Here is a 13,637-nt window from a genome sequence, read left to right as displayed (position 1 = left end):
AATCAAACTCTGGTCACGTCCTTCTTTGTTTTACTTATGGCTCTAATAAAGTGGATGCAAATACCTTCCTATTATGGGCTACTGATGAAATAACAAAAGGAATTTATCTACAGCGGTCAACAGCAAACATCCACATCAGTATTGGCAGACATACACAAAGAGGAAGGGATAATACTGTGCAGTTGATGATGTTCAGAGAATTCTCTATGAAGAAAGAGGTTGACTCCCTTTAGCAGAGCACACACATAAAAAAATAAGAGTGCAGGGTTGAGGTTGACCTGCCCCCACTCCTGGGGACTTCAACTATCAGTCAACATAGCTGAGGAGCAGGTGCAGAGAAAGTTTGGAGATGACTCTCCAGGTGGAGCAAAGACTCGCAGGTTGCTCAGTAGGAGAAATGCCAGTTGATGCCATTATGCCTTTTTCACCGAGACCCTCTGGGATCCTGTTCTCTACAACACAGTTACCTCTTGGAGACAATACCACAACCACTATTAATGTTTTTAGCTTTTGCATGCTTTCCCCTGTGATGAAATAACCTGTTGTGCACTGAGCATGTCTTGTGAGCATTCTGGTAAGTGTCTTTATGGGAACATTTTCCCCAAAACAACAGAGCTTGATAATTTGCACTGCGAAGTTTATCAGTTCTTCTGTATGTCTCATTACACCCTGGTCCTTGTGAGTGTGACTGGAGGCAAACCAGGGCTTGAAGTTGCCAAAACTTCTGTCAGCTACTGCAGGGCCATCCCCAGCAATCAGACCAGCAGCCAGGTACCTGAGGAGAAGTGCTGCAGGTTCAGCTGTCAGAAGGAGAGCCAAGACAGGAAGGCCCAGTGGCTGCCAAGTGTGAAGGACATTCTGGGTTCATCCCAACAAGGCCAATGATATCATTAGCTAGCTAGCAGGTGCCAGCTGCCTTAGGGAGGGTAATAGCCTTGCCAACGGTCTCAGCAGAAGTGACCTAGGCAAGAGGCTAGGGTCAGGGCCAAGCCAAAACAAACTGTGGGCTGTGGTGGAGACAAGACCTCAGCCATAGGAAAGAAGGAAAAAGCTATTAAGAGGAAGATATTAAGAAGCAATCAGCAGTCAGGAAAGTATGGGAAATACCTTACCCATAGCTCCAGATTGGCCAGAACAGGTACTAGTGTCTGAAGAGTAGCACTGGAATTGAATCTAAGGAAAGCGGGGGGGGGGGGGCAGGCCCTCCTCATAAGGGAAGCTCCAAGGACAGGTCAGGGAAGGAAGGTGTAGACAGGACTTCCTGCTGGTAGGAAGATAACTGTCTATGGAAGGGAAAAAGGTGAAGGTGCTGCAACCTCCTCTCCCTCATATCCTGAGGCCTAGAGGAGGTTTCCCAGGGATGGGTCAAGGTGTTTAAGGTGGGAAGCTTTGACCAGTGAGGGAGTAGCCTCACAAGTGGGAATGGCAATCTTTCTTTTCTGACTGTTTGCCCAATAAAAGGCAAACAGTTTGTAGTCTATGCTTCTGTTGTAGTGGTATTCAAAACTCAGGTTGTGTGGAGACCTGGAGTTTGTGGTTACAGATGTCTGTTGCTGTTCTACATCCTACTTCACTGGTGCTTTGTCTATGGACAATGAGGAAAGGTATATTGGACTCTTTCTGGCTATCCAGTTGTGATGTGTGCACTATATGGGCTCCTTTTGGCTATTGATGCACTGGTGTCTTAATTTTATATTGATATGTCATCAGAGAACAACATCCTGATGTATGGAATGTCAAGGGATTAACCTGCCCATTATAGTACTGACAAAAATAATTCTAACCCTGATCCACAAATAAATACTGATTGCCCACTCCTAGCATGAAGGTGATTGTTAAAATGAAGGAACCTTGTACTATATCCACAGATCATTTTTCTCCTCAGTAGGATCTGTGTTTAAAGCTGTTAGCTGGACCTAAAAGAAAATGTTGTCTCTTGATTGATTGTGTGTGGGTCTGTCAGTTTAGGTATCCCTGCTGGCTGCAGCTGCTGCTCTACAATTGTGGAAGGCATTGCCATGGAGATGGGCCATCCGATCTGTAGAAGTGGTTTGGGTAGCCCAGAGTTTTGGCGGTACCTGCTTTTATTGCCTTTTCTTTTGGAGGCTTCAAGGGATTAGCAGATGTTTTGAAGAAGATTCTGTACAGGTTCTTCTTCAGAAAAAATCCAACATGATTCTAAAAAAGAAGTGTTGTAATACTCCAAGCTGTTCTGGAAGGATGGAGACAGGGTGGTGGCAGGGGAGGATTAACATAACATGGACAACAACTAAAAATAGATCAGCATTATGAGTATGCTGACCATGAGAAATACCCAAGCTGATTTCCAAAAAAAATCCTTCCCATACACTAACAATTCACTCTGGTGAATTGTTAGCTTTCTTTATTTAACAATATGAAGCTTTCTTTATTTAACAATATGAAGACTCAGCAATCTTAGACAGAACCATTCTTAGAAATACCATCCTCTATTTTCATCCACATATAGAACCCACTGGCTGCCAAAATTTTAGCCATAGCCAAAGTAATACCAAGATCAGTATCAGCTAGCAGGGAAGACATAGAAAAAGGGAGATCTAGAAAACTGTCACTGGCAGTACCAGAAGTACCAGTACTTTAAAAGAGACAGCCAACACACCATCAAAGAGAATATAGGATAAAGTTTCAATTGCACCAGACCCATGTATACATCATCTCTTTGAGTTGGATACTCCTCAGAATCTACTAACCAGAACAGCAGTGAGTAAAGCATTTAGCCTGGCCAAAAGAAAATCTCTCCAATATTTGGGAACAGTCAACTGATGAAAATAGAAGAGAAGGTAAGAGTGGGCATGATACCCAGAAAAGAGCTTAGAGCATAATCTGTGAGTCTTGCTAACAGCTGACAGTCTGATATCCCCAGTTCTCTGTTTAAGGATAGTCTAGCAGCCCATGGGCCAATAGTTCTCCTCTACAGCACTGCTGTCCTGTTCTACTAATGACTGGGAACTTATTTCTTCACTGAATTTCTTCCCAAGAATGTTTTCAATCCCTTGAATCTTGCATCTAAATCCCATCATTGGAGATTAAATTATATATATATTGTCTTGGGACTTTGCTAATTTGACCCCTGCAGTAGGTTTAGCCCTTAGTACTGAAAGGGCCAGACTTTGTAGCAATGCCAAAAAGATCTTATTGATGCATCTGAGATGTATAGATTTCTTCAGTTACAATTTCCAAAGCAGTGCAACTTGTTTACTTGCATTAAGATTGCCATCCTAAAGTAACTCAGTATGAAGTACTTCCAAACAAACAGACATGGGAATGAGCTTCTTGGCTGCAATCCTCTCCACAGTTATCTGCGCATAAGTGTCATCAACTTCTGTGGTACTGATCTGTGGGTATATGTATATAGGCTTGTGCTGTAAAAGGCTGGAAACCCCTTTCCAAAAAGCATTGAAAATGTACACTTCAGTTTGGTAATATTTTGCATACCATATTTGTACCTTTAGCATTCTAGTGTACCAAAGGATTTTAAGGTCGACCTTGGCAATTGGGTTTTTAAAGGGATGTGTTCAGTTGGAGTATTTTGTATATGTGGAGCAGCAAAAACAGGGAACTAAACCTCCCAGGACTGTTTCAGCATGGTAAAATGACTGGGGGGAGGGGGGGCAGGAGACCTTCCTCCCCACCCTGTGGTGGCATTCCAAGCTCTCCTTTGGACTCTCCTTTATTTTATTTTTTAAAAAATATTTCCTGCAACCATTGCTTGGACCCAACTCTTTAAAAACCCAGTTGTCTGATTTGGCTGTTAAGAGTGCTTTGTAAGTGATAGCAAGCTCACTGAATGAGCACACCGGACACTCAAAATCCACATGGAGCTTTGCTCATCCTCGTGCTGATTGCTGTGAGTCCAAACAGACTAGCAGGGTCAGCACAAGTGGCACAGCAACCATTGCGCAAAGTTAGTGACGGTAACACAAAGCACAGTGCTAGATGGTAAATCTCTCTAGATATGACCATGAGTCTTTAGTGTTTAAACTGTTATACCTCTGATAATCCCATTTTCCCAGAGATTTCTCCAGAGTCTGAAGTATGAAGCATCCCTCTATTAAAGTATTTGGCCAGTGTGTGTGTGTGTGTGGGGGGGGGGAGGGGATACCAGAAATTGTGTCATTGTGGGGAGATAAATTAGGTTCCCCCTGTAGTATTCCTCATTTGCAAATCTTGAGTTTGGGGAGTGGGGGTGAGAGAGGGAATTACCCTTTTTTTCAGTTAGCCTGTTTTACTGGTTGTACATCCCACCATAATCAGTAAAGATTTCAAGTGGAAACATTTTAACAGTTCATGACTTCCTGCAGTAGTCAGACTAAAAGCAAGGGTGTTATGGGAATAGTCGAATGATATCTGTTCTACCCCAAGGTAACATTTCAGTGTTACCAGAAAACTCTTATCATAAGAAGATGACATTACAAATTAATGCCACCAGGGACAAAATATGCCCTATCCCATGCCTGAATCTCCTGTTTTGCCTCCTGGGTGATAATTGTTAATAGTTCTGAAGATGCCTTTTCTATTCCAAATAGTATGCTGTGGCTGCATTAATACAAGGAAGTCCTCCCATTTGGAATGTTCTGGCTTTAAAAATTTGTTTTACTTATATATTTGGTTAGGCTGAGAGGAAAAAAACATTTAACCCAAGGTGGATTTTTTATGCACAGTTTTCAGCAACAGGGTGAGGCTGTGTTAATATACCTAGAAAGAGATGCTAATCTGTCCTCTGTGCTTGATGATAGATTCCTCTAGGATTTGTGGACAAGGTCACATGTCTAGCTGCGATGATGTCATTTCAAATCAGTTGAATGTATCTACCCCACTGGGACAGGTTTATTATTTTGCAATTGTAAGCTTTTCTTTGTTTTGCATACCACTTACAAGAGTGTACATAATCTAAGATAATTGAGCTAATTTAAATATACTTGGCAAAATACTGGTTTTCAATGAATGCATTACTCCTGCTTGCCCTAAATATTGTAGAAATACATTTACATTTGAACAACTTCCCATTTTGCATGAAACATAATGCATTTTTATTTTATGAGGAAGAAACTGCATACAAAATCAGCCTGAGATTACAGCTTGACATTCCTATCTAGAATTTTGTAAAAATTGATTTACAAATATCTCAAGAGGACTTGAAAGTGATTTTCTCTTCCTTACTCCTTTCTGTCAGTTAATTTCCCTTTGTTCAGGATCAATAGAAATACATATCAGACTATGTTAGGTCTACCAATTTATAATTATATTCTAACATCTCTGTTCTAAACAAATTTGAATAAAAAAGGGGAAACAAATAGAAAATTTCTATTACGACCATATACATCATTAACATGTTGAAATAATTCATGCTCAAGAATGGAAACAAATACTCAGTGCTTAATAAATGTCAGAGGAGATTTGACAGAAGAATCCTCCATGGGCAAGCCAATCCAGATGGGGGAGGCAGTGCAACCCTGCACTGATGCGGGTTCCTGCCCTGCTGGCACAAGGGCCAAATATGCTGGCAGAGTGGGGAGATATGCAGGCAGGCAGGCACTGCCACAATTCTCCTGCTGGTGCACAAAGCTGTGCTGGCATGGCTGGGGCATTCTGGGGCATGCCAGGATGGTGTAGTGGTGCCGTGTCCTGTTGCCTGAGAGATCTGGATTGCACTTTAAGAGTAGTTGTTAGGACCTGACTGACAAATTAAAACACTATTGGAGCAAGCTGAACCAAGGGACACTGCCTCCATGGTGCTGTGCAGAACCTCTGGGTCCACTTAGCTGGGACCTGGGCCACCATAGCAAAAAATGACAAAGCTCTCCTCCTTCCTGTCCCTGCAGAGGCCAGTCAGTTCCACTCCTGCTGTGAAAATGGCTTCATTTTTGATTTGGTGTCTTTTAAAATGCTAATTTTTTTGTTTTTACTTTGTTGTTTTTATTGCTCAGTTTGTTTTTTGTTATTCTGTCCTGCTCCTCGACTTACTATGCAGGCCATTTGAGCTGGACTACCAATTGGACTGAGGCTGACCTGGCAGGAGCCAAGAAACTTTCTTGTCTCTACCACGTACTTTTGCAATGCATCCAAGCAATCACACTCTTGGAAAATGCAGTCTTAAAGTGCTGGTTTAACTGGTCTTTGCCTTGTATTCTGTCTTTACTCTGTTCCCTTTGGTGCTTATGCTGTGCCTTGGTTTACCCTGAAAAAGTAGTCCCGGGCTGCCCAATTCCCATTATTACCATAAGTTCAGCCTACGCAGAAAGTGAAGCACAAGGTAAAGCAGTTACATCTTTTCCTCCTCTTCCTTCCTCTGACATTTGTGAATCACAAACCAGATAGTAAGACCCCAGAATGAGGGAGAAATACAAATAGTTGGTCATTCATTTCCAAAATTCAAATCAGTTACAAATGAAAAAAATGCCTTTTTGATTCATTATTTATCCTCTCTTCTCAGTTCCTCTAATTCATGTGATAGATGTGCTATATTTCTTTGCTTTGATGTGCAGGGCTTATAGACACTGTGCTTCAGACCGTGGGCTCAGTAAAGTTATTAGTCCTTGTGAGGCTGACATTACACATAGATTGTAAGGGGCAGGAATGGGATAGTAATAAATAACCTTTTCTTCATAGCTATCAGTCTGTTTAGATACCCAACAGAAGGGCTGAAAAGCACTTCTTGCCTGTATAAATTCAGTTTAACTTCAGTTTAAGTTGGGAAGAGAAGTTGTAATAGCAACATAAAGGCTCCAAAGCCAAAAATAAAAACTTCTTGAACAATTAAAAAAAATCCTCATGATTTCTAATTATTGTTGAACAATTAAAAAAAATCTTCATGATTTCATAGTTATTCTTACCTGGAGTGCAGACATGTCTATTAGTTGTTGCATATTCTACAATTCAGACACAAACTTTATTAAATACATTGGTACAGAATGTGCCAATAGCTGTCAAGGTCATGATACTCTAATTATGGTCCTCTGAATCAAATAATTTACTTTTTCATGTTTTCCAAGAAAGCCCTACCACCTGGATACTTCTTTCTGAAGTGTATTGTTTTTGTTGTTAAAGTTTTTCAGAGCAATCTTTTATAATTCCATGAATCAGTACTTTGATGTGCTCCAATTAAGTTTTGTTGGGTCCAGCAAATGACAACCAACTTCACATTTTAATTCTCTAGGTAGCATTATTAGAAAGAAGCAGTAAACACTGAAAACTGAATATCATTTGGCAGGTTAGATTATTATTATCTGCTTTTTGTCAATCTATTAACTTTTTTTTTTATTTCTTAACTTTTAATAATATTTAACTTAATTCCCCAACCTACTTTCTCTGACTTAAATTCTTTGAAATTAACCAAAGATTACATCTGTGTTTGTGTTGTAAGACTGTCAAATTTTAGACTTGTCTCCATTCTTGTGCCTTTAACAACAATTTGATCTGCCCATACTTGCTGGAGAGATTAATTATTTTGGAAAGGTTTGCGTGGTCATTCCATTTGAGCACACAGCTTTGGAAGGCAGTAAAACAGGCCAAGTGGCTCTTTTGGTGTCAGTTGGCAACACTTTTGTGAAGCTGGAGTTGCCAGTCTCCAGGTGGTACCTGGAGCTCTCCCTCTATTACAGTTGATCTCCACATGACAAAGATCAGTTTTCCTCACTTTGAAAAATGAACTCTGTGAGATAATATACTGCTCAGATCCCTTCCCTTCCCTCTCCTCCTCAAACCCTGCCATTCCCAAGCCCCATCCCCAAAATTTCCTCCTGTTTTGCAATCTAGTGCAGTACTCAAGCACAAGTTTTATAGCACTGAATGGGCCTAGCTGGAGACTGATTTCAGTCCTGCTTCTCTTTTCTTCCATTCATATTTGTCAAAGCAAGGGGGTAACTTTTCTTCAAGCAGAGAACCAAACTAGGTCCATCACAGGCTTAAGTTTGGCCTACTTCTTGTATCTAGTCAGAGGCAGGCATACATAACCAGATGGCATGGACTCCAGGCACGTTAGTTCTAGGATTGTCATGTTGTGATTGCAAATCATAGAAAAGAAGTTGGAGTGGTGAAGCTGCTTCACTCAGCTTACATATGTCTGTGTTTTGAAACACTTACCATACATCTGAGTGCATGTACGAATTGTTTTTCTTGTAAGAAAATTGGAGGAGGGTATGCGTTTGTTTCAATGGAGTGGCAAGGGTAGGGTTGCCAACAGTCCTAGTGAAAAAAAATGTCCTGCCACTTTAACAGATGCTTAATATGTGGAAATAGGCAGGTGAAGCTTTCAATGATATAGAGGTAATAGTTTCACATGTAAATAACATCCCATTAAGTCTCTATGAAATGGACAGGACATTTTATTCCATGCAGTTGGCAACCCTACCTGATGGCCACCCACCATGTTGTGCTACAGTTCTGCTCCATTTTGCATCTTTACCTTTATTCTTCTCACTCATCTTTTTTCTCATTGACCCTGGAAGATAGAATACTCAGACCTTGGTGTTTCTGTAACTTCTGGCCAGCTCTTTCTTGCCCTACAATCTTTCAGGTTCATCCTGTCCCTCTTTCACAGCACTTTATTTTCTTTAACTTTCAATATTCTTGTCCCTTTTCCCATTAGATCAGTATTTCCCATCATAACCATTCTGCTTTTGGCTTGGCTTTTTAAATCTCCTACTTCTAGGAAACAAGGCCACAGTTTCTCATTGACATCTATCCTCTTCCTAGAATCTAATATTACAGCAGCTTTGTCAATTGCAAACAGGCAGGCTTAAAGGCATTTATGGGGCATGAAGGCAATAGCTGATAGCCAAAACAGAACATATTATACACTAGAATTCTATTCATTGAGGTCCCTTTGGTTGCTGATATTAAATGAATATTTTATGCTATAGGAAATCTGCTCTGAAAGGGGAGGGAAATGAAAATAAAGGCAATTCATGCTTCACATAGCAATTTATAAGATGAAATTATTTGCTCCATTTTGACGTGTTTTCCTGCCACTATTTTAATTATTGGTTTTATTGGTCTTTATTTTTTTATTGGGTGTTAGCATATTGTTTTATTGTCATTTACTCTGGAAGCTGCCCCATACTATAAATAAACATTATAAATAAATAGTAATGGCTACTATCTCTTAATTATAACTCACATTGAAGTGCTATTATTATTCCAGGTTTACCAATTGTAAGACTGAGGCTTATTGTCCAGTAGAAAATCCCTGAAGGGTTTGGAAGTAAAGTTTCCTAATGACTCTCAGTATCCATGGGAAAGCTCTAGCTGCATCTGCCCCACTATTGCATAACAGGTCATGCTCAGAGACGGGGTATCCACTATGATGAATTGTTGTAAACATGCCTGTGAATATTTGCTCTTTCTTTGCTGTCCTGAATTATTATTATTATTATTTTATTGGACTTATATACCGCCCCATCCCCGAAGGGCTCTGAATTGAAGATTGGTGAACCTTTTGCTTTGAATTATGGCAGTGCTTGGAACTAGAGAGGACAGGTCCCTCAGCACTGGTTCCAGTAGTGAGACTGCTTTTAAAAAACAAAACAAAAACCATCTCTAGATCCATCAAATCTAGCCAGTTACACCCAGTGTCAAATTTATCAACTAACAAATAACAAGACCTTTAGTGGCATCAATACACAAAATAAAACATATTCAGAAAAATCAAAGCAAATTCTGAAGATAGTAAAATTACTCGTGAGAGCTAAAAGCCTTAAATAAAAATCTCTATAATATGTGGGTGTTGGTCGCTAAGCAAATAGGTTACTGTTTTGTGATCTCTTCTCTCTGGTCTCTTCTTTAGAATAGCTTTGATAAAAAGTGACCGTATGGGTGCCAAGTTGTTACAGAACAGGAGTACGTGTACTGTCGTTTCGGGAAGTCCTGCTGAGCAGGAACAAAGTCTTTTGCGTTTTGGGATATTTAGATATCTACCTGTAGTATCAGCAGTTGGTAAAACATTTAATCAGGCTAGCATCCATTATTGGCGGAGAGAAGGCACTGTCAGATTGCTCATGTACTTCGGTATAGAACCCAGCTTGGGTGGGCAAATGCCATAGTGTATTGGGGAACAGATTCTTCTAGCACCCGCCATCAGCATCTGACCTTCAATGTCTAGGGTTCGCAGTTTCAGAACCCTAAATGCTTGAGCTTCATCCAGTGGAAGAAGTTGGTTGAAAGAAATTCCAATACATTTAATCTGATTTAAAATTGTGATTCGCCAGGTAGAATTGAAATGGTCATTTAGTAAAAAGTATATCAGACTTCCCAGTGATGCTCTAAAGTGTAGGTGTAGCCAGTATCTGTAGATGGAGAGCCAGACCTGTCAAATTTATCTTTCCTGGGCAAAATAATTGAGAGAGTGGTCACTGAGCAGCTCCAGGCTTTTCTGGAGGAAACATCAGTCCTGAACCCATTCTAATCTGTCTTCCACACTTGCCAGAGGTAGAGATGGCTCTGACTGTTCTCATGGACAATTTCTGGAGACATCTGGACCAGGACAGGTCAGCACTGCTGTTGTTAGACCTAGCTTCAGAGTTACTTGGTCGATCATGACATTCTGCCTCAATGCTGGGATTTATGGGATAACCTTGCAATGGCTGTGCTCATTCCTTTAAGACTGGGGACAGGGTTTGCAATTGGTGAGAGAACATTTGCTTGCTACAAGTTGGTGTGTGGTGTTCCTCAAGGGGCAATTATCTCACCAATATTATTTAACATCTACATGTGCCCTTTTGCTGGCTTGAACTGGGGCATTGGACTGGGTTATCATCAATATGCTGATGACACCCAGTCGTATCTGATGATGGACAGTCATCTGGACTCTGCTCCAGATGTTCTGGCCAGTTGCTTAGAATTTGTGTTGAAATGGGTGAGAATCATCTGAAGTTATATCTTGCAAAAATGGAGGTCCTATGGCTAAACGGAGGAGGGCAGATTGGGAAAAGTCAGTGACTGACTCTTGACAGGGTTCAGTTGGTTGCTATGCCAACCATCAAGAGCCTAAGCATGTTTTTGATGCTTCCTTAACAATGGAGGCACAAATGAATCATGCTACTCGAGGCATTTTTCCATCTTCACCAGTTGAAGCAACTGGCACCTTATCTGTCCCAAAACAACTAAGTCATAGTGATCCATGTAGCAGTCACCTCTAGACTGAATTACTGTAACTCACTTTATGCAGGGCTACCCTTGGGTCTGCTTTGGAAACTCTTATTGGTCCAGAATGGAACAGCAGTTGTTCCTACAGGAACCTTGTGGTGAGTGTTATACCCCCACAGAAGCCTTTATTATTGTCATTATTTTGTATCAGTTTCCCATAGCCAGCATGGGTTTAGTCCCCTGTATAGTCTCCAAAGGGAGGGAATTTTATTTAGCCCCTGTCCCTTTAAGAAGTTTCCCAAGAGGCAGTCTTTCTGTTCTCTCTCAGCAATGCCTGTTTAACTCAGTTCAGTTAAGTACAGGTGCCCAAGGAGTTAGGAAGAGGAAGCATTTTGCCACATCAAAGGTGTACAGAGAGTACAAAGTTTAGGTTTACAGAGACTAGTAGCCAGATAGACTTAAATAATTTAAAGTGGACTTTCCTGGAAACAGTCAAGGAAAGAACAAAAGTCTACAGCTTCTACTGGCCAGTCAAGCAAGTAATTTCACTTTAAGAACGGAGGACCCTGGGAGGGAGGAATCCTTAGAGGGCTGAAAGTGAAATTTGAGATGACACGCCTTTGGCACAGATCATTATGGATTTCTAATTCCCATGCTGGCAGGGGCTGCCAGCATGGGAATTTGGCCATGCTGGCAGAAAGCCTGATAAAGTAGTCCATAATCCCATCTGAGTGCCAAAGGTTCGGCCACACCTGGAGTTCAGGATCCCCATTCTTTTGAGATAATTAGAAGCCTTTGTTTTGTTTTTTTTGAACTGTTAAACCTTGCTTGTTCTGGCTGGGCACAGGGCACCAGAAACAGTTTTGCTTGGGGAACAGAACAGTGGGCACACATCCAACCTGTGCTCCACCAGCAGAAATGGGTCCAGGTGGATTACTGGATCAAATTCAAAATTCTGGTATTAACGCACAAAGCCCTAAACTGTCTGGGACCAACATACTTACACGACCATCTCTCCCATTATATTTCCCAAAGAACATTTCATTCCGTGACTGAAAATCTGCTAGTGATCTGTGGCCTGAAGGTGGAACACTCTGACTCTGTTGAATGAGACCAGGGCCCTGCAGGGTTTGATGCAGTTCTGTAGGTCCTGCAAGACAGAGCTGTTCCACTCAGGCATATGGTTGAAGGCAACACACAATGAATTTATCATCTTTGGCCTCCCATCTGGACTCGCCACCAATGTAGTCCGTGATAGATTTGGGCTTATTCGCCATTGGGTAATTTTGTTGAATGATTTTAACCTATTTATTGTTTTGAATGGAACATAGTTGTTGATTTCAAATGGAATTGTTACATTTGTAATTGGTCTGTTGGAAACTGCTCCAAGCCTGAAAAGGGAGGAGTGGTATAGAAGTCTAACAAAATAAAATAAATTAAAATAAAATAAGAGTTTTTCTTTTTTATCTTTGTGTGTGTTTGGGAGAAGGTGTGTACCCAGCTTCTAGCTACAATGGCTGTGCATAGTGTCCAATTATATTCACAGTTAAATGTTTCTAAGCAAGGGAGGAGATCAGAATCCAGCACTCTCTACTTCCCCTCAATAACATACAGCTGGATTACATCTTTCACACAACTTTTTAAAAAACTTGTCTCTGCTCCTTCACTGTTTCTACTTCCCTTTCAGAAACAAAGTAGATGATGTTTTCTCCAACCTTTCTTCCCTTCCAGAGCAGGGAAAAAACTTTGCCTTTTTGTTGTTGCATGCTAGACTGATGCTTGTGCTAGATTACTTAAAAACCTGATAGTGCTGTACATTGCAATGAAAGAATGGAGCCCTTTGGCTGTTATATCCTCCATAACAGTCTGAACTATCTAACATTATCTCCCCTTGCAATTTGCATACCGAGCAAACAGATCGACAGACGATGCTGTTAATATGGCTTTGCACTATATCCTACAGCATCTTGAATCGCCAAAGAGCCTATGCAAGGGTCCTCTTTGTTCGACTTTAGTTCAGCATTCTCCGCTAATACTATCAGACCGACATTATTTAACCAAACTAAATCAATGCTAGACAGTACCTGAGCATATTTGTAGCCAGTGATGGATCACCAAGCTTCCTAACAGAGGTGTTCAGCAGGTGGTGAAGCTAGGAAAAATTACATCAGACACTCTTAAAAAATGAGCGCAGAGGAAATTCTGAAGGTGCTGTGTACTTTCACCACTTCTCTGTATCACCAATGACTGTGGCACATCTCGGAAACGATCCATCTGTTAAATACTGAAATTTGCAGATGATAACAGTGATTGGTCTCATCTCGAGAACCAACGATGAAAACCAAGCATACAGACGGGAGGTTGAACGAAACTAGCACCTCGTGGTGCCCTTTCTCGGAACAATCTAGGAAGGACTTGAACACAATTTAAACTCAGAGCCGTGAAATGGTGGTAGACGCAGGAGAAACACTCCCATCCTACCTCCCTCTCACAATACCTATGATAAACACAGTATC

This window comes from Sphaerodactylus townsendi, linkage group LG06 (assembly GCF_021028975.2).
Source record: "Sphaerodactylus townsendi isolate TG3544 linkage group LG06, MPM_Stown_v2.3, whole genome shotgun sequence".
Lineage (NCBI taxonomy): Eukaryota > Metazoa > Chordata > Lepidosauria > Squamata > Sphaerodactylidae > Sphaerodactylus > Sphaerodactylus townsendi.
The sequence above is the reverse complement of the archived record's forward strand: the minus strand, read 5'-3'. Positions refer to the sequence as shown.